At 50.2% G+C, this 27,791-nt stretch overlaps 1 protein-coding gene across 1 annotated transcript in view; it reads right to left on the bottom strand.

Annotated features, from left to right (window-relative positions):
* Nucleotides 1-27,791, bottom strand: part of rsph14 (radial spoke head 14 homolog) — a 998,814-nt gene that overhangs the window by 81,687 nt on the left and 889,336 nt on the right. The window lies entirely within an intron of this gene.

Genomic DNA, 27,791 nt, shown 5'->3' with positions numbered 1-27,791 from the left:
AGCATTGTTGACGCACTTCTCCCGCCGGATGCGGACACCGGCTTCCTCAAATCATCTCAGCACCTCGGCCAGGTTTCGCAAATGCTCCTGGTCAGATGAGCCCTTGATCAGAACATTGTTCAGGTAGACCGTCCCACGGGGTAGGCCTAGCAGGATATTCTCCATTATGCACTGGAATATTGCACATGCGCAGAAGCATCTGGACACAGGGGCAATGACCCACTGGAGGTAAGCATGACTCCTGTCGAATTTCATAAACGTGCGACCTCCACTAAGTTTTGCGGAGAGATCCTCGATCTGAGGGACTGGATAGCAGTCCAGTCAAGACACACGGTTAACTGACATCTTGCAGTCCTCGCATTAACGCACTGATCGGTCAGGTTTCACATCCAAACTCTCTATCCGTTCCAATTCTGCATCTACCTTTAGTTGCAGTGCGTACGAACAGGTCGGGAGCCAAAGTAGCGTGGTTGCGCCCATGCTTATTCGGGCCACTCCCCCTTTGATGGTGCCCAAGCCATCCTGGAATACCAATGGAAATCCGATCAGAACCCCTTCAGTGCCATGTGGGTGCATGTGGCACACCTGCTGCCAATCTAACCGTAGGTGACGTAACCAGTCACGCCTCAGTAATCTTGGACCCCTGCCATGAACCACCACCAGCGGAAGATGTGTGGATTGCTGATCATACTTGACCAGAACAGTTGATGTGCCCGCTATTGCCAGCGGTTCCCCCCTATAAGGGGCAAACCGTGAGTTGGTGACCAACAGGGTCAGTGATCGTGAAGGCCAGACTGAATGTGGTCAAACGTACGGCGACTGCAGACACTGCTGCCCAATGTCGAGCTCCATGCAGATGGGGTGTCCATTGACTTGCAAAGAGATCTGGATGGGCGCCACTCTTGGTTCAGTCACGAAGTCTAACTGTTGGTGGGTGCTATTGCCGTATCCCTGTCACGTGGGGTTGGTCGCACTTGGCAGGACGGCGGGCGGGTAGATCCTCTCGGGACCTGCTGTCTCCCTGATCCCAGCAGCCTGCTGTAACCCCAGCTGGTTGTATTCCTGTTCCTCAAAGTCGGGAGAGAACGTCCGATGGTGCTCTCGGTCTCTGTAATGGTGGCCCACGTTCCTCATGTAGGTGTCCAACTGCCACGGGCCGCCTTCCTCAGTCCTAGCTGAATGTGATTGGCGCTCGCCTTGGCACTCCAGACAGAGCACCGCCATTCCCTGGAGTTCCTGGATCCCTTGTTCGGTGCTTACTCTGGAGATGGCTATCTGAAAAATGAAAAATGAAAATCGCTTATTGTCACGAGTAGGCTTCAAATGAAGTTACTATGAAAACCCCTAGTCGCCACATTCCGGCGCCTGTTCGGGGAGGCTGGTACGGGAATTGAACTGTGCTGCTGGCCTGCCTTGGTCTGCTTTCAAAGCCAGCGATTTAGCCCTGTGCTAAACAGCCCCTTATCTCTACCGCACATTGCATGTCTAAATGGTCCTTTCTTCTACGTGGCCGCATTGTGGAGTCCAAAGACTAAACGGTGTCGGATTTTAAAAAAAATCATTTTGGGGGATGTGCGCGTTGGTAGTTAGGCCAGGATTTATTGCCCATCCCTACCTGCCCATCAGAAGGTGGTGAGTTGCCTCCTTGAACCGCGGCAGTCCTTCAGTTGTAGGTACACCCACTGTGCAGTTAGGGAGGGAGTTCCAGGATGTTGCCCCGGCGACAGCGAAGGAGCAGCAATATATTGCTAAGTCAGAGTGGTGAGTGATTTGGAGGGGAACCTCCAGGTGGTGGAGTTCCCAGGTATATACTGCTCTTGTCCTTCTAGATGGTAATAGTCGTGGGTTTGGAAGGTGTTATCTATGGAACGTTGGTGAGTTACTGGTGAGTGTCGACCTGGTAAAGCGACAATACTGGTCTACTTGTGTACCAAACACCATAAGCAACAAGTAATAGACAGAGCTAAGTGATTCCACAACGAACACATCAGATCTAAGCTCTGTAGTCCTGCCATATCCAGCCATGAAGGGTGGCACGGTAGCATAGTGGTTAGCACTGTTGCTTCACAGCTCCAGGCTCCCGGTTCGATTCCTGACTTCGGTCACTGTCTGTGCGGAGTCTGCACGCTCTCCCCGTGTCTACGTGCATTTCCTCCGGTTCCTCCTCCTGCAGGTTAGGTGGATTGGCCATGCTAAAATGCCCTTTGTGTCCAAAAAAAGTTAGTTGGGGGTACTGGGTTACGGGGATAGAGTAGGCGTGTGGTCTTAAGTTGGGTGCTCTTTCCAAAGGCCAGTGCAGACTCGATGGGCTGAATGGCCTTCTTCTGCACTGTAAGTTCTATGATTCTAGACAATTAAACAACTCACTGGAGGAGGAGGCTGCATAAATATCCCCATCCTCAATGGTAGTGGAGCCCAGCACCTATGTGCAAAAGAAAAGGCTGAGGCATTTGCAAGAATCTTCAGCCGGACGTGCCGAGTGGACAGCGCCGGCCCTAGGGTTGCTGGCGCCCCGGGCAAGCTGAACTTCGGCGCCCTTTGGGGGGGGCGGGGCCGAGTGGGGGGGGGGGGCGAGGGGGGGGGGAGGCCGGGGGGGGCGGGGCCGGGGGGGGGGGGGCCGAGGGGGGGGCGGGCCGAGCCGGGGGGGGCCGAGGGGGGCGGACCCGAGGGCGGGGCGGGGGGGCGGACCCGAGGGGGGTGGGCGGGGGGAGCGGACCGAGCGGGGGGGGGGCGGCCACCGCGCATGCGCTGGTTCGCACCGGCCCAACTGCGCATGCGCGGGACCCGAATCTCTGGCGCCCCCTAGCACATGGCGCCCCGGGCGACTGCCCGTGTTGCCGGTGCCTTGAGCCAGCCCTGCGAGTGGATGATCCCCAGCATCACAGATGTCAGTCTTCAGCCAATACGATTCACTCCACATGATATCAAGAAATGGCTAAAGGCAAGGCTATGGGCCCTGACAATATCCTGGCAATAGTACTGAATTGTTCTCCAGAATGTGCCACACCCCTAGCCATGCTGTCAACTCCATTTCAATCAATAAGTTTGCAGATGATTCGATTGCGGTGGGTCGTATCTCAAACAATGACGAATCAGACTACCGAAGGGAGATAGATCACCTGGTTGCATGGTGTGCCGGAAACAACCTCTCTCTAAATGTTGGAAAGAGCGAGGAACTAATCATCCACTTCAGGAAGAGTAGCATGACCCCCCCCCTCAACGTCAATGGCTCCGAAGTAGAGATAGTCTATAGCTTTAGGTTCCTGGGGTTCGCCATCACCAACAGTCTGTCCTGGTCCACTCACGTTGACACAATAGTCAAGAAAGCGAAACAATATCAGACAGGATTTGTCAAGGGACGGCAGCTCAACACGAATGTGCGGAGATTGCTAAATGTTATTATGATGCCGGCAGTGGAGGGGGAGGCGGAGATAGTGGTGGCGCTGGATGCAGAGAAAGCGTTTGATAGAGTTGAGTGGGGGTACCTGTGAGAGGTGCTGGAGCGGTTCGGATTCGGGGAGGGACTCATCAAATGAGTGAGGCTGCTCTACGTGGCTCCGATGGCGAGTGTGGTTACCAATGGAAGGAGATCGGAGTACTTTAGGCTCTACCGTGGGACCAGGCAGGGGTGCCCCCTGTCCCCCTTGCTCTTTGCACTGGCGATTGAACCTTTGGCTATGGCGTTGAGGGAGTCGGGGAGGTGGAGGGGTCTGGTGCGGGGTGGGGAGGAACATCGGGTATCGCTGTATGCGGACGACCAAAAGGGGGAATGCCGGGGGTGATGGAGCTGTTTGCGGAATTTGGGGGCTTCTCGGGCTATAAGTTAAATTTAGGCAAGAGTGAGGTATTTGTAGTACACCCAGGTGATCAAGAGGAGGGAATTGGGAGGCTCCCGTTTAAGAGGGCAGTGAAGAGTTTCAGATACCTGGGGGTGCAGGTGGCCAGGAGTTGGGGGACTCTCCATTAGCTTAATTTTACCAGGCTGGTGGAGCAGATGGAGGAGGAATTTAAAAGGTGGGACATGGTGCCGCTATCGTTGGCGGGTAGAGTGCAGTCCGTCAAAATGACGGTTCTCCCGAGGTTCTTGTTCCTCTTCCAGTGTCTGCCCATCTTTATCCCTAGGGCCTTTTTTAGAAGGGTGACCAGCGGCATCATGAGCTTTGTTTGGGCGCATGGGACCCCGAGGGTGAAGAGGGTCTTCTTGGAGTGGGGTAGAGATGGGGGGGGGGGGGGGGGGGGGGCTGGCGTTACTCAATCTCTCAGGGTATTATTGGGCGGCCAATGTTTATTGATGGGAGGTTTGCGAGCCTGGGGGAGTTGGAGGAGAAATTTGGGCTCCCCCCCGGGGAACATGTTCAGGTATCTGCAGGTAAAGGCGTTTGCTAGACGGCAGGTGGAGGGATTCCCTTCGCTTCCCGCGAGGGGGGTGAGCGACAGGGTGCTTTCGGGGGTCTGGGTCGGAGAGGGGAAGATATCTGATATCTACAAGGTTATGCAGGAGGTGGAGGAGGCGTCAGTAGAGGAGCTGAAAGCTAAGTGGGAGGGGGAACTGGGGGAACAGATTGAAGACGGGACATGGGCTGATCCCCTGGAGAGGGTTAATTCTTCCTCCTCATGTGCGCGGCTTAGCCTCATCCAATTCAAGGTGCTGCACCGGGCCCACATGTCCGGGTCTAGGATGAATAGGTTCTTTGGGGGTGAAGACAGGTGTGTCAGGTGTTCGGGGAATCCAGCGAACCATGCCCATATGTTCTGGGCATGCCCGGCACTGGAGGAGTTCTGGAAGGGGGTGGCGAGGACGGTGTCGAGGGTGGTGGGATCCAGGGTCAAGCCTGGATGGGGACTCGTGATTTTTGAGGTTGGGGTGGAGCCGGGAGTTCAGGAGGCGAAAGAGGCCGGTGTGCTGGCCTTTGCGTCCCTAGTAGCCCGGCGAAGGATCTTGCTACAATGGAAGGATGCGAGGCCCCCAAGCGCGGAGACCTGGATCAACGACATGGCGGGTTTCACCAAGCTAGAGAGAGTCAAATGCGCCCTGAGAGGATCGGTACAAGGGTTCTTTAGGCGGTGGCAACCTTTCCTCGACTTTCTGGCTCAGGGTACTGGGACAGCAGCAGCAACAACCCGGGGGGGAGGGGGGGGGGAAAGGGGGAGGGAAGGGGGGAGGGAAGGGGGGGAGGGGGGGGGGACGATGACTATGTTTGTTTATTTAATTTAAATTTATTTTAAAGTTTTTTTTTGTTGTTCATTGGGGGGGGGTGGGGGGGATGTGATACATGCGTTGATACGGTTTGGGAGGTGTTACAGTTATTATGGGGTTATTTTGTTGCATTTCATTGTTTGTTGTTATATTTTCTGTAAAAAATTCCAATAAAAATTATTTTTTAAAAAAAGAAAGCGAAACAATGTCTCTACTTCCTACCGAAGCTAAAGAAATTCGGCATGTCTGCATCAACTCTCAAAAACTTCTACAGATTTACCATAGAGAGCATCCTATCCGGCTGCATCACAGCCTGGTATGGCAACTGCTTGGCCCAAGATCGCAAGAAACTGCAGAGTGTGGTGAAGTCAGCCCAACGCATCACACAAGCTTGTCACCCTCACATTGATTATGTCTACACCTCCCGCTGCCTCAGGAAGGCAGACATCATTGTCAGAGACCCCTCCCATCCAGGCTTTGCCCTCTTCCTGACCTTTCTATCAGGCAGAAGGTACAGAAGTCTGAAGACCCGCATATCCAGACATAGGAACAGCTTCTACCCCACAGTTAGTGGGCTCCTCAATGACTCTCCTTTGGACTGATCTGTTCCCTGTAACAACACTATTCACAATGTCCTATGCTGCTCTTGTTTGGTCCTTGGTTCGCACTGTAACCAATCATTATTTGTTGATGTATCATAGTCAATTTACTCTGCCGATTATTCTGTTGTCTACTATGTATGTACTGTGAATGTTCCCTTGGCCGCAGAAAAATACTTTTCAGTGTACTTCGGTACATGAGATAATAAATATCAATCAATCAATCAACATTACAGCTACAAGACTGGCATTTACCAGGCAATGTGAAAAGTTGCGCAGGTGTGTCCTGTACACAAGAAATCCAAACCAGCCAATTACTGTCCTATCAGTCTACTTTCCATCATCAGCAAAGTGATGGAAGGAGTCATCAACGGTGTCATCAAGCGGCACTTACTCAGCAATAACTTGCTCACGGACGCTCAGTTTGGGTTCTGCCTGGGTCGTTCAGCTCCTGACCTCATTACAGCCTTGGTTCAAACATGGACAAAAGAGCTGAATGCCTGAGGTGAGGTGACAGTGACTGCCCCTGACATCAAGGCAGCATTTGACCGAGTATGACATCAAGGAGCCCTAGCTAAACTGGAGTCAATGGGAATCAGGGGGGAAACCCTCTGCTGGTTGTAGTCAAACCTGGCACAAAGGAAGATGGTTGTGGTGATTGGCGGTCAATCATCTCAACTTCAGGATATCACTGCAGGAGTTCCTCAGGGTAATGTCCTGGGCCCAACCATCTTCAGCTGCTTCATCAATGACCTCCTTTCCATTATAAGGTCAGAAGTGGGATGTTTGCGGATGTTTGCGGATGACTGCACAATGGTCAACACCATTCGCGACTCCTCAGATAATGAAGCAGTCCATGTCCAAATGCAGAAAGACCTGGACAATATCCAGACTTGGGCTGACAAGTGGAAAGTTACATTCGTGCCACACAAGTGCCAAGCAATGACATCTCCTACAAGAGAGGTTACAACCACCGCTCCTTGTCATTCGATGGCATTACCATCGCTGAATCCCCCACAATCAATATTCTGGAAGTTACCATTGATCAGAAACTGGATTAATACTATGGTATTTTTGGGTGTGCCTGATGTTGCTCCTGGCATGCTCTCCTGCACTCTTCATTGAACCAGGATTAATCCCCTGGCTTAGTGATAATGGTAGAGTGGACGAGAAGCCAGGCCATGAGGTTGCAGATTGTGGTTGAATACAATTCTGCTGTTGCTCATGGCCCACAGCGCCTCATGAGTGCCTAGTGTCTCATTTAATGTTGCTCCAAATTTGTAAGTCTCTGCTAGTTTGACTGATTTGCTTGGGCCTGGGTAACTGTGTGGAACTGGAAGCGGTGGTTTTGGGTTGAAATTCACCCCACCAAGGCCATCAAGGCAGTGAATGACTGGGTATCTGGGGGCTCCGGGGGAGTCAGGCTTTTTATCACACTGTAGGTGGGCTCTCCGCAAGCCGCGAGCATAGAATAGAATCCCTACAGTGCAGAAGGAGGTCCATCGAGTCTGCACTGACCCTTCAAAAGAGCACTCCACCCAGGTCCATCCACTCCACCCCCATCCACCCCATCCTGTTCCTCCCTGGTCACTAAGGGGCAATTTATCACAGCCAATCCACCTAACCTGCACATCTTTGGACTAGGAGGAAACCGGAGCACCCGGAGGAAACCCATGCAGCCATGAGGAGAATGTGCAAACTCCACAGAGACAGTCGCCCAAGTCTGGAATTGAACCCGGAACCCTGGAGCTGTGAGGCAGCAGTGCTAACCACGAAGCAACTGAATAAATACTTTGGCTCTGTCTTCACAAAAGTGGACTCAATTCAGATACCAGAAATTTGGAGAATGCAAGACTTAATGAGAGGGAAGAATTGAGGGAGATCAATATTAATCAAGAAATGGTGCTGGGGAAATTGATGTGACTGAAGGCTGATAAATCCCCAGGGCCTGATAACATCCCAAGTACTCAAGGAAGTGGCTCTAGAAATAGTGGATGCATTGGTGGTTACCTTTCAGGATTCTATAGACTCTGGAACAGACCCTGCAGATTGGAGGACAGCTAATGTGACTTCAATATTCAAAAAGGGAGGTAGAGAGAAAACAGGGAAAAATTATAGACTAGTAAGCCTAATGACGGTACTGGGCAAAATTCTCAAATCCATTATCAAGGACTTTATAGCGAAGCATTTAGAAAACAGTGTCAGGAAAAGACAGGGTCAGCATGGATTGATGAAGGGGAAATTATGCTTGACAAATCTGTTGGAATTCTTTGAAGATGTAACTTGCAGAGTTGACAAGGAGGGGCCAGTCGATGTGGTATATTTGGACTTTCAGAAAGCGTTTGATAAAGTCCCGCATAAGAGATTATTGTGCAAGATTAAAATGCATGAGATCGGGGGAAGTGTATTGAGGTGGATAGAAAGCTGGTTGGCAGAGAGAAAATAAAGAGTAGGAATTAATGGGTCCTTTTCAAATTGGCAGGCAGTAACTAGTGGGGTGCCACATGGATCGGTGCTGGGACCCCAGCTATTCACAATATATATTAATGATTTGGATGAGGGAAAATAATGTAACATCTCAAAGTTTGCAGATGATACTGTACCAAGTTTATGTGGGAGGGTGAACTGTGACGAGGATGCAGGGATCCCGGGACCTCCATTGGGATTATAACAAAGGGACAGGCAGGAAAGTGGAGTGAAGGCCACAATCAGATCAGCCGTGACTTTATTGTATGGTGGAGCAGACTCAATGGGCCAAATGGCCTTCCTCTACTCTTATTTTTTTTTTGATCCTATTTTGATAGGGCCTTCCACTTCCTTGATAAGAGAGTAGGCAACTCCTCCAGGCCAGTACCATTAACTGGCCATGCAGCTAAAATAATAATAATGCACATGGCCCAGCACAAGAAGTCCCATGTCCTATTGTTGAAAAGCAATCTTTCAGAGCTTCCTGCTTTGAGCCAAACTGTTTGTGTTTGCCAAATTCTGCATTCAAAACTGCGTTCTGGGCACTGCCAGCACCTTGACAAGTTTCTCAGGGAGCTTAATGGGCAGTTAATTGGAGACGTGCATGTTCCCCGTCCCCCGTGCCCCCCACCCCACCACCCTCCATTTGAAAATTATGATGCATTCTGACTCCGCCATGATCCAGAGATGCCCACCTGGAACTTTTACATCATCCAAACCAGATCCCAAATCTTTTCTCTTGTTTATTGCTCTGGGTTTTAATGTCAACTTGAGCTGGATGTATCGGCAAACACGTTTGGTTAGGCAATCAAAACTTAGTCCTGGAGCTCACTCTGGCTGTGCTCAACGCTCCCAGGTAGCTAACTCCTTTATCAGGAGATCTTAGTTCAGAATCAACTTTCTCCAATCCTGTACTGGGATTATTAACTCAGACTGGGAGATAGTCCCAGGCATTGACTCCTCCCCATTACCCCACCTAAGTGCCATTCTTCACAAGTGAGCCCTGGCAGTGAGGGAGAAGACATCATACTTGCCTCTGAAGTTCTCAATGCTCACGCACATTCCCCCTTCCCAGCTGTTAGAAGGGCTGGGATTCACCAGACCCCCAGCCACACGTTTCTTGGTGGAGGTGGGATCCTCTCTTCCTGCCACTTGTCAATGCTATCTCCCATTGAAGCCAGCCCGGGTTACCAGGAAACCCACAGGCGAGGGTGCGCTGACAGCAGGAAAAGAGAATCTCAACGGCCGGAGAATTCCGGCCCAGATATCAATGAGGACATCCCAGAGCATTACCTTTCTATCTCTCTCTCTCACTCACCCAGGAGTGCTGAGGAGAATTTTCCTGGTTTGGTATCAATATCCTGGCTGAGGTGAGCGAACTGCACAGACCACAGAGCAGACCTGACTGACAGGCCTCAGCACGGCCTTGAGCAATAGCTTAACTCACTGAACCACTGGAGGGGTGAACATTGTACGGCTCTCTACGATTGGATAAATACATATTTGAAATATCATACCAGGCAAGCTGGCAAAACAAAACCTCATCTCAGGATCAAACTGATCAGCAGGAAATTACTGTCGCCTACATTCTGCATGCATATCAAATGTTGCCGAATAATTGGATTTTCCAGGTATTTGATTTCTCATCTAATTCTCAAAGATCAAAGTTGCCTGACCTTCTCCTACACAAACACGTCAATCTTCTGTAAACAGCAACATGCCAAACTAAGGCAGCCAATATGAGGATGAAAACGATGACAATAATTAGACAGAAAAGGGACCTGAAAAGAGACGCACTTCCATGTCACTAAGGAAGACTTGCTCGTTGCTATGGGAAACAGCTGTTGCACCAAGTGACACATTTTGCTTACACGAGATTTCTGCGAATTACAGAACTGAATTAGTTGTTTTAAAAAACCAAGGATCTGGTGACTGAATAACTACTCTTTCCAGCACACGGACAGTATTCTCCCATCCCACCTGCAGCAGGTTTGGTGGGCGGGGATGGACAATCCAGTGGGAGACAAAAGTGATGGGTGGGTTTCTCTGTCCTGCCGCACCAGATTTCTCCGTCAGAAATCTCCGTTTCGCTGGCTGGTCAATGGGTTTTCCCATTGTGGGGTATCCCCACTCCGTCGGGAAATCCCCGGACTGCTGGCAAAATGGAGAATCCCGACGGCGGAGAATTCAGCCCCAGAATTCTCCGGCTGTTGGGATTCTCTTTTCCCACCAGCAACGCATCCCGGGCCGCAGGTTTCCCGGGAAATCCCATTGAAACGTGCTGGGATCAGAGAATCCCACCCAAAAAATGTCAGAAATCCATCAGCGTAAAATCTCCCAATGGCATGTTAATCACGGGTTGGTCTTCCTGCTGGCTGGTGGCGTGAATGTTATATGCATTCATTTGCATCTCATGAATGCTCATTAAAATTGTGCCCAGCAGTATCCCATCAGGCCTTCCAATTTCCCAACAGCAGGAAATCGCGTCGGTGTCAAACTTGATTGGCAAGAGACTTCGAGGTGCTTGCAGTAAAGCCTTTCTTCCACAGTGCTATGCTGCTCCTCATGTGCTATTCACCACTCTGCTGGGGCAGACTGTTTCCTGTCCTCCATCTTCATGCTGAGCTGGTCTTCATGGACAGTGTCATAATATACACCTATGTATATAATGGAATGCAGACAGGCAGTGATTGACACACAGGATGACCAGTAAGCACACAGAACACAGCAGCCAATTACCAGACAGGACACGACCACTATAAAGCCAGAGGGCACTAGGTTTCCTGCTCTCTCTGGACCCAGCCACTGAGACAGTCAGAGTCCATGAGCTAGGCAGTGCAAACACCATGCGGTAGCTAGTAAGTCTGGTCAGGCTAGTACTAGGTCTCCAGTCAATTCAGTATAGTGTCAACCCACAGTTGAACATGTACATTAGTTAATACGTTAAATAAAATTGTGTTGCATCTTATCCTGTGTTAGAGGTCTGTCTCTCGCTACACTGCATCAAGTGCATTCCACGTCGACCCCAACCTGCCTAACACATCAGACAGCACTATGCTGCTGGATCCATGGACCTCCTGTGTCACCAACTTGGATCAGCACCCCCGACCCTCTTTCTGTCACGCAGTTCAAAGTTGGGCACCCTCAATGGGCCCAGGGAAAATCACTTGCTTTCTGATATCTAATATATCTTCAGCCCTTGAGTCTTGAATTCTTCATGGGCATTTTGTACTTTGATTTTTTTCTCCTTTCCCATTTGCTGTCTGTTAAATGCTTCTACCCACCACACCAGCCCCCTCTCTCTCTCCCATTAAACAAACTTTTTGAATTGGATTGGTGGGGTGGACAATGCTAGGGGTGGGTAAGGGGCATTGCGACAAAGAAGAAAGTCTGTATAAATGTGTAACTTGCCTCCCACCCGTGTGAACCTCAAGAATCGGATTCTTGTTTCCCTTTCAAACAAATAACCCACCAAATAACCATTGCTGATCGGGCTTTTTGAATTGTCAATATTTACAATAGCTGGGCTGAGTTGCTATAGAAATAAAGACACGTTGTCATTTTACATTGTTCAAAAAGAAGGCAATTCCATTTCGAATTCTGCAGTGTGTTTTGTTTTAGCTTTTTCACAATCTGTCTTGTTAAGCAATACACTCTCCTGATTTGAAGCATTTTTTTCATAGTTCTTCGGCGGGATTCTCCATTTAGGAGATTTTGGGGCTGGATTCTCTGTTTTTGGGATTATGTCCCCACGCCAGCGTCAAAACTGTCAGGCTGGATTCTCCATTATTGGAACTATGTCCCCACGCCGGCGTCAAAACGGTAGAGTTTTACTCCTGAAAATCCTGGATTAAAGGGTCATGAATTCTCAGCCCTGCAGGGGGCTAGTAGGGACCCGGAGTAAATCTCACAGCTTTTGCTGCAGATACAGGCCCCCGCACTTCCGGGTCAGAGGCTGCACATAGCACGATGGCGGCTTCCGGCGGCCTCGCCACGCTCCATGGCGGACTCGGACCACGGAGTTGGACACTGAAAATAGACCCCCCGGTCGGCCGCGTGCCTGACTCTGACCGCCAGCTCAAACTTTGCCCGGCTGCCTATAAGGCTCCCCCCACCCTCCGATCGGCCCGCCCTCCGATCGGCCCGCCCCCGACCAGCCCCCCCAGTCGGCCGCGTCGCTATTATCCCGACTGGCAAGACCACATTAGATCCACGCCTTCGGGACTTCGGCCAGCCGGGGCCGGAGAATGGTGGAGCAGGCCTCCATCAATGGCCCCAGGTAAGTGCTCGGCGGCATGGCGCACTCTCTGAGGGGAAATGGATTCTCCGTGCCGGCCGCGATTTTGACGTCGGGGTGCGGAGAATCCAGCCCTTTAAGTATTTATGCCATTGCAGAATTCGTGGACTTTCACAACAGAAATCTGGCGCCGCACCTGTACAGATTCTGCTACTGTTAAGGAGCTAGCACAGGCATCATGTGAAACACAATCAATTTAAATGCGAAACGGTACCGGATTTGCCAGTTCCACGAATTCAAGAGGCTGACAAGCTACAACCACATATACACACTTTACTCCCCACACACACCATCCCAACCAACAAGATGGCAGCGAGGAAAGCAGTTTACCGACGCTAAGCTAGAGACCATCTTGGATGCGGTGGAGGAGAGGCGGATGACCCTGTACCCTGGCCCAGGAAGGTGGCTGCCAGTCGCTGCCATTCACCATGCTTGGGCGCAGGTGGCAGAGGCTGTCAGCGCACTGGGCAATACCTTCTGGACCAGCCAGCAGTGCCGTGAAAAACTGCATGACGTCCTCAGGACAGCCAGGGTGAGTAGGCAGCACTGTGGCCCTGGCATTAACCCCCGTAACACGACCCCCCCCCCCCCCCCCCCCCCCCCCCCAACCACACGAGGTTGGCCGAACCCTCATCCTGTTACCACATGTCAGCACCCACACATGGTCGGCTGCCCTGGCCACTGAGGCCACCAGCAACCCACCCCCTGGGCTGCATGCGGCAGACTGTCTAACACTGTTTTTTTCTGTTTGGCCCCCCCAGGAGTGACCATGCATAACCACCGGGAGCGGGAGAAGACTGGAAGGGGACCACCGTACCTGCGGCCCCTCACTGTGGCACAGCAGAGGGCTCAGGGTGTGGTCGGTGGACTGGAGGAAAGGGAGGTCACCGAGGTGGAGTTCGGCCGCGGGCGAGGAAGTGAGACCCCACTTAGTTGCGGTTCCCCATGTCACATGTCAACCCCCCCCCCATACCATCCCTACACCACCCCCACACCACCGTCACCTCCATACCACCCTATCCCCACATCACCCACACATCACCCACACACCACCCACACACCGCCTTCACCCCACACCACCCTCACCCCACCACCCCCCAGCTCCACTCCACCACCACCCAGCCCGACCACCCCTACCCCCACTCCACCAACCCCCACCCCTGATTCTCTGTTCCCGCTGGCAACGCGCCCCTGCGGCATGGGGTGGCTTCAATGGTAAATCCCTGTGTCACACGGAGGGAGTAGAGAATCCCGTTCCACCAGTGAACCATGTGGCCGGGCAAACGGAGAATCCAGCCTCTTGCTTCAGAGCCAATGAAGTAATGAAGAAATTTCATCAGGGTTGATGAAAGGAGTATAATAGTTGCTTACATGGACATTCAAAAGACATTTGATGAAGCAGCACATTGAGCATATAGGAGAGCGCAGGATTAAAGGAGCAAGAGTAATTTGGGTATGGTGCTCTGAAGAAGAATCATATTGGACTTGAAATATTGGTCAGAATTTTACAGCCCCCCCCCAACTGTGAGAACACCCACGGCGGTGCCGCTGAACCATTGGAATGCCTGTCCACATTGGCAGGGCCGGACGATCCCACTGGTGTGACGGGTTGGAAAATTCTTGCCATTAACTCTGTTGCTGTCTCGGTGAATGCTGCCAGACCTGCTGAGGGGTTTCAGCATTCTCGGTTTTCATTTTGGATTTCCAGCTCCCGCGGTATTTGGCTTTTATTCCTTGGCTATGTAACTGGTTAAGGGATAGGAGGGAGAGATTACTGATGAACAGATGTTCTCTTACTGGAGAGACCCTTGAAGCTGGTATTAGGATCATTGATTATGGGGTTACATATAAGTGACTTAGACTTGGGAACGGGGAATACAGTTTTGAGGTTTTAGAATGGTGATAAAACTTGGGAACGATGAGAAGGCAAACTCAGGGGCAGAATATTACGCACGCAGCGTTTTACAGTCAAGCCAAAGTCAATGGAGTTTTGAACGATTCGCTGGGGTAGCACAATAAAATACCACCCAGGTTACAAAGCTTCACTGCAAAGACAAAACACATTGAGGTGAATACTCCACCAGCAGGATTCTCCATTGTGCCAGCAGCACACCCCCACCCGCGGGTTTCCTGGCGGCATGGCATGGCTACAATGGGAAATCCCACTGGCCAGCGGCAGGAATGAAGAATCCCACTGCCAGTGACAGCACACCACTGAGAAACACGCAACTGGGGAGGCGAGGAATTCACCCCATTAACTGAGCACATGAGCGAGAAAGAAGCCTCCCCGAACAGGCGCCGGAATGTGGCGACTAGGGGCTTTTCGCAGTAACTTCATTGAAGTCTACTCGTGACAATAAGCGATTTTCACTTCATTTTTCATTTCATAGAAGATTATGCTACTCGGGTTAAGTAATGATGGCCTGCAAATGGCATCTGTTTCACTATAGGAAGCATCCTATCGGGCTGCATCACAGCCTGGTATGGCAACTGCTCAGCCCAGGACCGCAAGGAACTTCAAAGAGTCGTGAATACCGTCCAGTCCATCACACAAACATGCCTCCCATCCATGGACTCCATCTACACCTCCCGCTGCCGGGGGAAAGCAGGCAGCATAATCGAGGATCCCTCCCACCCGCTTACTCACTCTTCCAACTTCTTCCATCGGGCAGGAGATACAGAAGTCTGAGAACACGCACGAACAGACTCAAAAACAGCTTCTTCCCCACTGTCACCAGACTCCTAAATGACCCTCTTATTGACTGACCTCATTAACATTACACCCTGTATGCTTCAACCAATGCCAATGCTTATCTAGTTACATTGTATATCTTGTGTTGCCCTATTATGTATTCTCATGTATTTTCTTGTATTTTCTTGAATTTTGTTTAATTCCCTTTTCTTCCCATGTACTAAATGATCTGTTGAGCTGCTTGCAGAAAAATACTTTTCACTGTACCTCAGTACACGTGACAATAAACAAATCCAATCCAATCCAAGCAGGTGTCTACAGAAATCTGCAACTTGTTTCAAGGCCACTTTTCAAATTAAAACTCTGAATATTGCCAGCTGTTTTTCACAAATAAGGAAGAGCTCAGGCAGGGACGAACTGATAAGACTGTAACTGGGATAGTACTTTCTGAAATCCTAGATATAGAACTCAACATATTATTGGACATTTTGTATTGAGAAGAACTTTTATCGGACAACAAGGTCTTACCAATACAACAGCAAATTCCACTCCTAATAAAGGGTATAAAAGGTATAAAAAGACATTCAAGGTTGCTGTTGGGAGGGCAACTTAGTCAGTTATCATTAAAGAGCTACTAGTCACTGCCAAATTGAACATTTGCTGGTGGTTGTATGTACGAGATTTTTGTTTAAAGTCACTGGAGCTTAAAATAAAGGGTTAGATCATTGCGTGTGGATGTGTAATCTGGGATTACTATGCAACAATCAGATGCTTACTTGTAATGTCTTGCTGATTTTCAAGTGAAAGGAGTTTATTCTGGAACTCTCTGTGTTTTACTTGCGTTTATTCCACGGGTCATAACTCTGTAAACCGTTTGACAAAAAGTAAGTCGTATAGTTGCTTTCAGGCTGGAGCAGGCAACACAACATCTGGCTGTTCACTGCTCCATACACCCCCCGCCCCCCCCCCCCCCGCCCCTCCCCACAACAAATCTGACCCTAGTCCAAGATCTCTCCAGCTTTGACAAAGTCATCCAGGGTCAAAGCGTCAGCTCCCTTCTCTCCCCACAGATGTTGTCAGGCCTGTTGAGGTTGCCCAGTATTTTCTGTTTTTGTCTCGCTGTTCACTGCCCACTGTTACATTCGGGGGATCACAGGCACTCGATATGCAAAGAGAAGGGGCAACACATTGCTTCTCTATTTCCAGAGAGAATCTGATATGGGTCTGGGGAGTCAGTGGGGGAGGGGGGGGGGGGGGAAGGGAAGGTGGTCACTCACATGCGGCGTGCTGTGGAGAGGAGAACTAGCTGGAATGAGCAGACACCTTATCCATTATGTAGCATGCCAGTAATTGCACGCAGGTAATGTACCTCAACGACAGGGGCTTCATAAAACTGGTGTAAGAAATTGACAAGTGTCCATTTCCAAGGAGATTGTCCCGGTCTTTTGCCGTTGTCATTTTGGGAGACTGGCAGGAACCCTGCAAATATAAGGGCCGTGCTGGTTAGTGTCACTGGAGAGAAGCAATAGGATTTAATGGCACTCTGACAGAGCTGGGGTGAGGATCCTGGGGTTTGGCAGTATCTCAGTGGATCTCCTCTTGCTTGGAAGCATGGTGGGGTCTGTGATCTGGCTTTACTACGGAGGGAAGACAGAATTGTGAAAAACAACTTGTAGGTCTGACCAACATGCAGGTTATTTGTGAAATAATCTTCTTTAGTTGACTCCTGGTGCTGCACTTTAGATAGAGATTATTCCTCACCCTCCCCAGATGGAAAGGTTAGTTATGAGCCCATTGATTCAGACGTCAGTGAATGTGGATTTGATTCTCCGTTCTGGAGCCTAGTTGCTTCCGCCATGGTGGGAGGGAGGATGCCCTTACTTGTCATCAGGCGGTGGGGGCAGGATTTTCATTGTGGGGTGAGAGGGGCATTTCAATGGACTTTGGGGTGCCCAAGGTATGCACTGACCCCTTTGACCCACCCACTTCAGGGTGCACCACTTGGGCAAACTTGCACCAAAGCCCACCCGGAGGATTTCCTGTTATGTAATACACAGGAACACAAGAAATAGAGGCAGGAGTAGGCCACCAGGCCCATCAAGCTTGCCCTGCCATTCAGTACAATCATGGCTGATCTATAACGGGGGAAGGGGTGGGGGGTGAATCAGTCTTCCAGCCCATTAATCAAACTGAAAATGAAATGAAATGAAAATTGCTTATTGTCACAAGTAGGCTTCAAATGAAGTTACTGTGAAAAGCCCCTAGTCGCCACATTCCGGCACCTGTTCAGGGAGGCTGGTACGGGAATTGAACCGTGCTGCTGGCCTGCCTTGGTCTGCTTTAAAAGCCAGCGAAATTGAAATGGAGGCAATGGTGGGTAGTGGGCTGAGGCAGTCAGCAGGGGATCAGCGCCACACCTGTTTTTTGGGGGATGCACCATTCTTTTTTCCACCCTTCCTTCCGTCTTCTCTGCCCCCCCCACCCCCTCCCTTCCCCTGGGTTGCGGAGTCCTTTGGTTCCTCATCTATCTTGTTTCTTTCCCCCACTGTCTTCACTCTTTTTCTTCCTCTCTTCCCTGTATTCTTAACTTCCTCCTCGTTGCTGGCCTCAAACAGGTTTTGGAACAGGCCAGCGAACTGTCCCATTGTATCTAGGAAGCCTTCCTCCGATATTCGGATGGCATACTTGATCTTCTCCAGGTGGAGAAATTCGAAAGTTCAGCGAGCCAGTCTGCAGCTTTGGATGGTGCTGCTGATCTCCAGCTGAGCAGGATTCTCCAGCGTGTGTTGGTCCCCTTCCCCATGTGTGGCTCTGGCTGCTCCGATACCCCGAAGATTGCCACAATTGGACATGGCTCTCTCTCTCTCTCCCCCCCCACCCCCAACTACACACAACCTTGAACCTCAGAGAAGGTGTCCAGAACCCAGCAAGTTTGGGGCATGCCCAGAACATGTGGGTGTGGTTGGCCGGGCCCCTCTGACACTGTTCACATTTGTCCTCCACCTCCGGGAAGAACCTGCTCATTCAAGTTCTGGTCAGGTGCGCTCTGTGCACCACTTTAAGCTGCATTAGGCTGAGCCTTGCGTAGGAAAAGGTGGAGTTATCCCTGCTCAGTGCTTCGCTCCAGAGTCCCCACCCCACCTCTGTCCCCAGCTCGTCCTCCCATTTTTGTCTGGTCTCGTCCAGTGGTGTCCAAGTTCTGTCCAGTAACTATCCGTATATTTTCCCACATAGTCCCCCCTCCTTGCTGCTTGTACCTATCAGGTCCTATGGTGTCTGGGACAATGGGGTACCCTACTGTCTCTTTGCGTAGAGAGTGCTTTATTTAAAGGTGCCTCATTTCCTGTCCTTTTGTTAGTTTCCACTTCTCCTCAGTTCGTCCAGTGTCGCTAGTCTGTGCCCTTGGTAGAAGTTCCTGACTGTCAGTGTGCCCCTGTTCCACCTCCATCTTTTGAAGATGGTGTCTTGCATGGCTGGAGGAAATTTGTGATTGCCGCGGATGGGGGCCATGGGGGGCATTTTGCTTATCCTGAAGTGCTGACTTAACTGGGTCCACATTCTCAGTGTGGTTGCTACCACTGGGCTCATTGTGTACCTTGTTGAGGGACATGGGAGTGCTGAGGTGCCAGGACATGTTCCTTTACAGGAGGTCTCCTCCATCTGTACCGACTCTGTGCCGGGTTTGTGTACCCGTCCCCTCACTCTGCCGCTGCTGCCAGTGGTAGTATTGTAGGCTCGGTAAAGCCAAGCCCCCTTTGATTTTCCTTCTTTGCAGTGTTTGTTTGGGAATTCTCTGGTTCTTATCCCCCTGTAGTGATCTGTACATCTGTACATACATCTGCACATACACCAGGGACTGCAGCACAGGTGTAACAGTCACAGCACCACCAGAGGGCAGCATCGGGGACGGGTATAAAGAGTCGAGCCCAAGGTAGGATCGGCCTCTTTGAGAAGCACAGAGCTGGGGAGCAGCAGCACACAGAGACAGCTCAGCATAGGCAGTTTACCTTAGTCTCACTGGTCATACCTCTTGACTGTTTTACATCTAGTTGAGCTCTGGAAGCGGAACAAACCTTTTGAATAAAGAGCTTGTGTTAACTGTAAGTCTTCAGTCTTCATTCAGACTTAGAGAATAACATATGGTACCAGGTGTGATTTCAGAAAGCTAGCTAGACAACAGCAAGAGAAGAGGACTTAAACCAGACATTCAACCACGGAAGGCCTCGCAGCATTCGGACCCTTCAGATACCAATCGGCACGATGGACCCAATCCAACCTCCATGCGTGCTCCAGACCACTGGTAACATGCATTCCAATTGGAAACTTTTTATACAACAGTTCAAAATATATCTCGAAGCTAAGGATCTAACCTCAGCGTCTGATGCCAGGAAGATAGCCTTGCTCTTATCCCTGGCGGGGCCGCAGGCACTAGAAATATATAATTCCTTTACCTACCCGGCAGGGGAGGTCAAGGGCAAGCTGGAAATAATCATCAAAAAATTTGAAACCCACGGTCAATCTGAAGTCAATGAGATATTTGAAAGATTCAAGTTCACCAGGCGTTTGCAAAAACCGGGAGAATCTTTCAGCAGTTTTGTAACTGATTTGAAATTACTAGCTCAATCCTGCAACTTTGAAAACCTCCGTGACTCCCTCATCAGAAACCAGATAGTTCATGGTATATCTCATGAGGGACTTAGAAAATCCTTACTAAAACGAAAAGATCTAACCCTAGAAACAACCATGCAAAGATGCTCTACTTATGAAAATTGTAAAGAAGAATATAAGGAGTTTACTTACCGGGACCAAGGCCTTCACCGCGAGGTCGAGCCGATCAAAATGGTGGCCCAGGTTTCCGGAAGGCGCTCCTCTAGCGGCAATCCCACGCGCGCGAACCTGGATGTAGGCCACACGCATGCGCAGTTCTCCCGAAGATTTGAAACGGAAGAAAGGGCTACTGCGCATGCCCGAGCGTGGAGGGACAGCATCATGACGTGTCCCCGCTGCGGACATGCCCACTTAAAAGGGCAATGTCCAGCTTCTGGAAAACAATGTTTAAAGTGTGGCAAATACAACCACTTTGCCTCACAGTGCAGAGCTGCACTGCTAATGAAGACAACTAGACAGAAACACAAGAACTTCAATGTAAAAAGCATAGATACAACGGAGCACAAAAAACCCAATGATGAGTATATTCCTCAGATGAGGACAACCTCGCTTGCGACAACTCGCTTGTTGTGGACACGATCGAGGAAAATGGCGCAATAATTGCCACGCCTCACCCGGTCAACAGCATTGATTCCAGCAGTGAGTGGACTGCGACTGTGCAAGTCAATGACTTTCCATTAGTCTTCAAGCTTGACAATGGGGCCTCAACTATCCTCCTCACTAGCAAGGATCTCCATTCAATTCCAGGAGACCATGAAATAATACCCGCTGTATGTCGGCTGAAGGACTATAACGGCAATCAGATCGCCTCAAAGGGATCGTGCCATCTGAATGAAAATGAAAATCGCTTATTGTGATGAGTAGGCTTCAATTAAGTTACTGAAAAAAGCCCCTAGTCGCCACAGTCGCCTGTTCGGGGAGGCTGTTACGGGAATCGAACCGTGCTGCTGGCCTGCCTTGGTCTGCTTTCAAAGCCAGCGATTTAGCCCAGTGTGCCAAACAGTCCATCTCTGGGTGGACAGCAAGACGATACGCAAGCAGCTACGATTCGAGATTGTAGACGACAATAAATCATCACTGTTAGGCGCTCAGGCCTGCAAAGACCTGTGGCTGGTGCAACGCATTTACAGGCACACCCAGGATCCATCAAGCCTGGAAGCTAAAATCCACAGCATGCTACAAGAATACCCCGACGTATTCAAAGGAATGGGCACCTTACCCTGCCAATACAAAATCATGCTGAATACAGACGCCAAACCCATCATTCAGCCGCCCAGGAGGGTTCCAACTCCACTGCGGGAGAAGTTGAAGGCGGAACTCAACAGACTGCAGTCACAGGGCGTCATATCACGAGTCACACAGCCGACTGACTGGGTTAGCTCCATTGTCTGCGTTAAGAAACCTTCTGGAGATCTTCGCATATGTATAGACCCGAAGGACCTGAACCAGAACATTCGCCGGGAACACTACCCCATCCCCAAGCGTGAAGAGATAACGTCTGAGATGGCGAATGCTCGTATCTTCACCAAACCCGACGCCTCGCAGGGGTTTTGGCAGATACAGCTCGATGATTTGAGCAGATTGGTGTGCATGTTCAACACGCCATTTGGACGTTTCTGCTTCAATCGCATGCCCTTTGGCATTATCTCTGCGTCAGAGATTTTCCACAGGATAATGGAGCAAATGACCGAGGGCATGGAGAGTGTCAGAGTCTATGTGGATGACATCATCGTATGGCCCACCACTGAAGACGAACACCTCTGTCGTCTGAGGAAGGTGTTTCAGAGGATTCATAAATACGGTTTGAAACTGAACCAGGCAAAATGCACATTTGCGAAGGAGTCTGTAACCTTTATGGGTGACACCATATCATCTCAGAGTGTCAGCCCTGATGAGGCGATAGTCGCTGCAATCTGGACCATGAAGATGCCACACGACAAGAAGGCGGTGCTACGATTTCTGGGCTTTGTCAACTTCCTCGGCAAGTTCATCCCAAACCTGTCCGCACGGACGGCAGCTTTACGCAATCTCCAACGAAAGACCACTGCGTTTGAGTGGACACAACATCACCAAAATGAATGGGCGGATCTCAAACAGCAACTAACGAGGGCACCGACCCTTGCTTTCTTTGACGCAACCAGACCCACCAAGATCTCCACTGACGCCAGCCAGGACGGGATTGAAATGAAATGAATGAAAATCGCTTATTGTCACGAGTAGGCTTCAATGAAGTTACTGTGAAAAGCCCCTAGTCGCCACATTCCGGCGCCTGTCCGGGGAGGCTGATACAGGAATCGAACCGTGCTGCTGGCCTGCTCGGTCTGCTTTAAAAGCCAGCGATTTAGCCCAGTGAGCTAAACCAGCCCCTAAATTGTGGCAAATACAACCTCCAACAGGATGACCAGTCTGACTGGGCCCAGGTGGTATACGCGTCCAGGGCCATGACCCCAACTGAGTGCAGATATGCACAGATCGAAAAAGAATGTCTCGGACTCCTCACTGGGATTCTGAAGTTCCATGACTATGTGTACGGCCTGCCCACGTTCATAGTGGGAACTGACCACAGGCCATTGGTCCATATCATAGACAAGGATCTAAATGACATGACACCTCGTCTGCAGCGCATCATGATGAAGCTGCAAAGGTATGATTTCGCCCTAATATACACCCCGGGATGAGACCTTGCCATTGCCGACGCACTGTCCCGATCCATTGGCACTGACAACGCATCATCAGCCCCTATCAGAGAAATCGAGGCCCAAGCACAGTTATGCATGGATAATTTGCCTGCTTCGGATGAGAAGCTTTGCCTAATCTGACAGGAGACACAGAAAGACGCAACCTTACGGAGGGTGCTGCACCTACTCCAGCACGTTTGGATGAGGGGACAGTGTCCACAATTTCATAATGTCAAGTCAGAACTGATTGAAGTTGACAGCCTGCTGCTACGCAATGCGCAGATTGTGATTCCGGCCACACTCCGCGCCGAGATGCTACGTAAGATTCATGAAGGCCGCCTACGAATTGAGAAATGCAAAAGCCGAGCATGGCAGGCTGTGTACTGGCCCGGCATGAATCAAGACATAACGGACATGGTCATGACATGTGACACCTGTCAAAGACATCAACCCGCACAGTATAAAGAACCACTGCAGCAACACAAACTCACAATGGCGCCGTGGACATAAGTGGGCATTGACCTATTTCATGCCACAGGGCCTGATTACGTCTTGATCATAGACTATTACTCAAACTATCCGGAGGTAATGAAACTCCATGATCTCACGTCGTCATCTGTTATCAAGTCGTGCCAGGAGACATTCGCGCGACATGGAATCCCGCATGAGGTAATGTCAGATAATGGTTCCTGCTTTGTGAGCTGGGAGTGGAAAGAGTTCTCAGACCGATACAGCTTTCGGCATGTAACGTCCAGTCTGCGCTACCCACAGTCAAATGGGAAAGTGGAAAAGGGTGTCCACATCATTAAACGGCTTATTAGCAAGGCAACAGATTCACGCTCGGACATCAACCTAGCTCTATTATCCTACCGAGCAACCCCATTGAGCTCAGGACTGTCGCCAGCGCAGATGCTCTTTGGCAGGAACATCCGGACAACCCTACCGGCGATTCAATTCCGGGACCTCGATAACGCTCTGGTACTCGACAGCATGAGGGTACTATGGTCCAAACCAAAACAATACTACGATCAACACGTGATCCCACTCAAGCCACTGAACATGGGCGACATCGTCAGGATTAGGGACCCAGAAGACGGATGGTCTGAGCCAGCCACAGTGATCAGGCAGGAGGCACCGCGGTCCTACATTGTCAAGTCATTGGTAGGAGTACTCTTTTGCCGCAACCGCCGGGCTCTGTTAATGCTTCGGCCTACAACGCCGGTGTTCCCCACACTGGACTTGACCAAGTCCATTAGTCCACAGGATGTTCCTAGCCAGACAACGCCAGGCAGTACTCTTGATGACATCAAACCATCATCCCCACCTCCACCGTTACGAGCCTCCAGCAGACGCTGTAAGGCACCCGACCGGCTGGATTTGTAACAACATTTCAACACACTCACGAGACGAATATGAACATTTCTAACGATGGACTCATAGCACTGTTACTTGTTTCTGTATTACTATATCATTTTCACAGTGTGCAGATTTGCTTAATCTCACCACTTGTTCTGTACAGTTTTCTTGCGGCCAGGTTAGGAAACATATCAACTCAAAAGGAGGGGGGGGGGGGGTGTAGTGATCTGTACATCTGTACATACATCTGCACGTACACCAGGGACTGCAGCACAGATGTAACAGTCACAGCACCACCAGAGGGCAGCATCGGGGACGGGTATAAAGGGTCGAGCCCAAGGTAGGATCGGCCTCTTTGAGAAGCACAGAGCTGGGGAGCAGCAGCACACAGAGACAGCTCAGCATTGGCAGTTTACCTTAGTCTTACTGGTCATACCTCTTGACTGTTTGAGCTAGTTGTTTGAGCTAGACTGTCAGAGATAGTTGAGCTCTGGAAGCAGAACAAACCCTTTGAATAAAGAGCTTGTGTTAACTGTAAGTCTTCAGCCTTCATTCAGACATAGAGAATAACATACCCCCCACACAAACGCCATGATCAGACTGTCTACATTTTGGAAAAAGGCCTTGGGGATGAAGATCGGTACGGATCTAAATAGGAACAGGAACCTCGGCAGCACGTTCATCTTGATCATCTGCACTCTCCCCGCCAGGGAGAGTGGGAGTGAGCCCACTCCTCCACCAGGTTGGTCAGGTTCCACTTGTGGATCTGTGTCCAATCTCTGGCTACTTGGATCCCCGGGTAACGGAATTTGTTCCAGGCCGTTCTAAACGGGAGCCCCTTCAGCTCCTTACCCCCCCTCCCAACCCCCCCCCCCCCCCCCCCCCCCCGTCCACCCCCCGTCCACCCCCTGTCCACCCCCCAATTTGGCTTCACTGGGAATGCCTCACTTTTTACCAGGTTAAGTTTGTAGCCCGAAAAGGTTCCAGACTCTTTTAGGAGGCACCATTCTCCACCCGATCAGGTTTGCTGATCGCAGTTGGAAACAGAGAATCCCAGTTTGTATGCTCGGAGCAGGTTGAACTGATTTAGAGTGGAACCTCTGCCTCCACCTGAGAGTAAAAAAGCTTTGTAGAGTTGAGAGAGGGGTTCTGGTGTGACGTCCTCTGGAGGGTGAACGTCTCCAACTCGTGCGCGAGGCTGGGGCTGATACAACTGAAGGTGGTGTATAGAGCGTGCCTTACAAGGCTGAGGATGAGCCGGCTCTTTGTGGGGGTAGAAGATGTGTGTGAACATTGTGGGGGGGCCCCCGCAAACCACATTCATATGTTTTGGTCCTGCCCAAAGCTGGAGGATTACTGGAAGGAGGTTTTTAGCGTAATCTCTAAAGTGGTGCACGTGAAACTAGACCCGGGCCCTCGGGAGGCCATATTTGGGGTGTAGGACCAGCCAGGGTTGGAAACGGGTGCAGAGGCAGATGTTGTAGCCTTTGCCTCTTTGATCGCCCGAAGGCGGATCCTGTTAGGGTGGAGATCAACCTCACCACCCTGCGCCCTGGCGTGGCGTGCTGGAATTCTTGACTCTTGAGAAGGTCAAATTTAAGCTGACGGGAAGGATGGAGGGGTTCTATAATACATGAGCGTTATTCATTATTCACTTTCAAGAATTGGATTACATCGAATATTAGTGGGGGGGTGGGCTGGGAAGGTCGGGGGAGGGAGATGCATGTGTTAATGGTTACTATGGGTGATTCCTGATTCCTCTTTGTCATTTGTTTATGTTAACATGCGGGCTAATGTTTGGGGGTTTGGCGGGAGAATGGGATCGTTGTTATTGATATAGGGATTGACATGGCATTCGTTACTGATTATTGTTGGGTGTATATTTGGGAGAAAATGTGGAAAAGGAGGAAAATAAAAATATTTAAAAAAAAAGCCTTGTATTCCCACCAACACCAGGATCAAACAATGGCCATTGCTGGCATTATAGCCAGTCCCAAAGGAAGCAGCATCATGGAGGTCTGGATGGGCCTGGTTGGAAGAGCCCAGTGAAGGGTGGCCCGGGGGGGGGGGGGGGGGGGGGGGGGGGACATGTCAAATAATTGCGGAGATGGAATGAGACCCTTAAGCGGCCAATATTTGACCTAAGGATCGCTGTCTCACACTTCTCTGACCACCATAATATGGGAGGCAGGTCGGGGTGGTGTAAAGGCAGTAGGAAGGTCCCCCCCCCCCCTTCCAATAGCCAATGCTTGGGGGGGGGGGGGGTAAAATCCAGCCCCTGCTGCTTGTGAGCAGTGAGGGGAGAAGCTGTTTATGGGAGGTCCCTTCATGAATGTTTTAACTTTAATTTAAAGATTCGGGCATGACGATGCATTAATCTCGACAATCAGTTGCTGAACACCAGCTGCTGCCTCATCTCCTTGGCCAGGGCTATTTTATTGTCTCCTTCAGACTGAACCTTTGTTTGTACATTGCTCTCTTTGTGCAAGCTGATGGAGATGAAGGACTGGGAGTAGTGGGGACATATCAGGCCCTTTCATCAGCAGCTTAAACACATCTCTACAAACACACCCAACATCGCACAGCTGTACAGAACCAGGCATTTATACCTGGTCACGCACAAATACGGTTGCTGCAGTAACAATGATTTACCAAGGCAACCACGTAGAACTGAGCACAATCCTGTCGCCACACTTGTAAACCACTTGCACTATGGGAATGGCTCTGTAGGTGGCTGTCAAGGTAACAGCTGCACATGGGTTGCATGCCAGCTATCCTGACCTAAAGAGCACTCAGCTTACCCATTTCCCTACTGAAAACATACAGCCACACAATTTATCCATGATATGGCGAGGAGGAGATATGGTGGAACACAAAAGCATTTAATGCTATTCATTCTCATAAATTTTACAAACTCCTCTGAGCGAGACTGAAGTCCGTTGTCAGACAGATACCCCTGGGAACCCATAAGCAGCAAATACATGGCGCAAAATATCTAGTTTTGCTAATTGCTGTTTGACTCATCAGGATTCTGCCAACCCACTTCAAATGGCTATCACAATAAATAGGTGTTGCCCTTCAATTTCTGTGAAATCTATGCGCAGCCTCTGCCACACTATTTATTTTCATGGTTGCAAAGGTGCTGATGGTGGTTTGTTTTCGACAGTTCGACTCCATCAAGTCCTGACAGTGCAGAAGGAGGCCTTTCAGCCTACTGAGTCTGCACCAACGCTTTGAAAGAGCACCCTACCTAGGCCCACTCTCCGTAACCCTACCTAATCTGCACATCTTTGGACACTAAGTGGCAATTTTAGCATGGCCAATCCACAAAGCTGCGCATCTTTGGACTGTGGAAGGAAACTGGAGCACCCGGTGGAAACCCACGCAGACATGGGGAGAATGTGCAAACTCCACACATAAATGCCACCCAATCACAGCGCCTAAGTCCCAGGTTTGGTCACTCTCTGTGTTCTCCCCGTGTTTGCGTAGGTTTTGCCCACACAATGCAAAGATGTACATGGTAGGTGGATTGGCCATGTTGCTCCTTTTTTAAAAAATAATTTTTATTGAAAATTTTTTGAATTTATACAACATCAAACCATACTAAAATACCAACAATAACAATAATGACAACAATCATGAACCATCGCCCCTCCTCAATGAACAACCCAACATATTAACAACAACTTAAATTAACACAATGTTAAGTTACGTAACCGTAGCGAAAAAAAATAAATAGAAACTATAATGAGGAACACCCCCCCTTGTCCCCCCCCCCTCTCTCTCTCTCTCTCTCCCCCCCCCCCCCCCCCCCCCCCCCCCCCCACCCCAGGTTGCT

This window comes from Scyliorhinus canicula, chromosome 1, assembly GCF_902713615.1.
Source record: "Scyliorhinus canicula chromosome 1, sScyCan1.1, whole genome shotgun sequence".
Classification (NCBI taxonomy): domain Eukaryota; kingdom Metazoa; phylum Chordata; class Chondrichthyes; order Carcharhiniformes; family Scyliorhinidae; genus Scyliorhinus; species Scyliorhinus canicula.
Note: the sequence above shows the minus strand (reverse complement) of the source record. Positions and strands in the feature narration are given on the sequence as shown.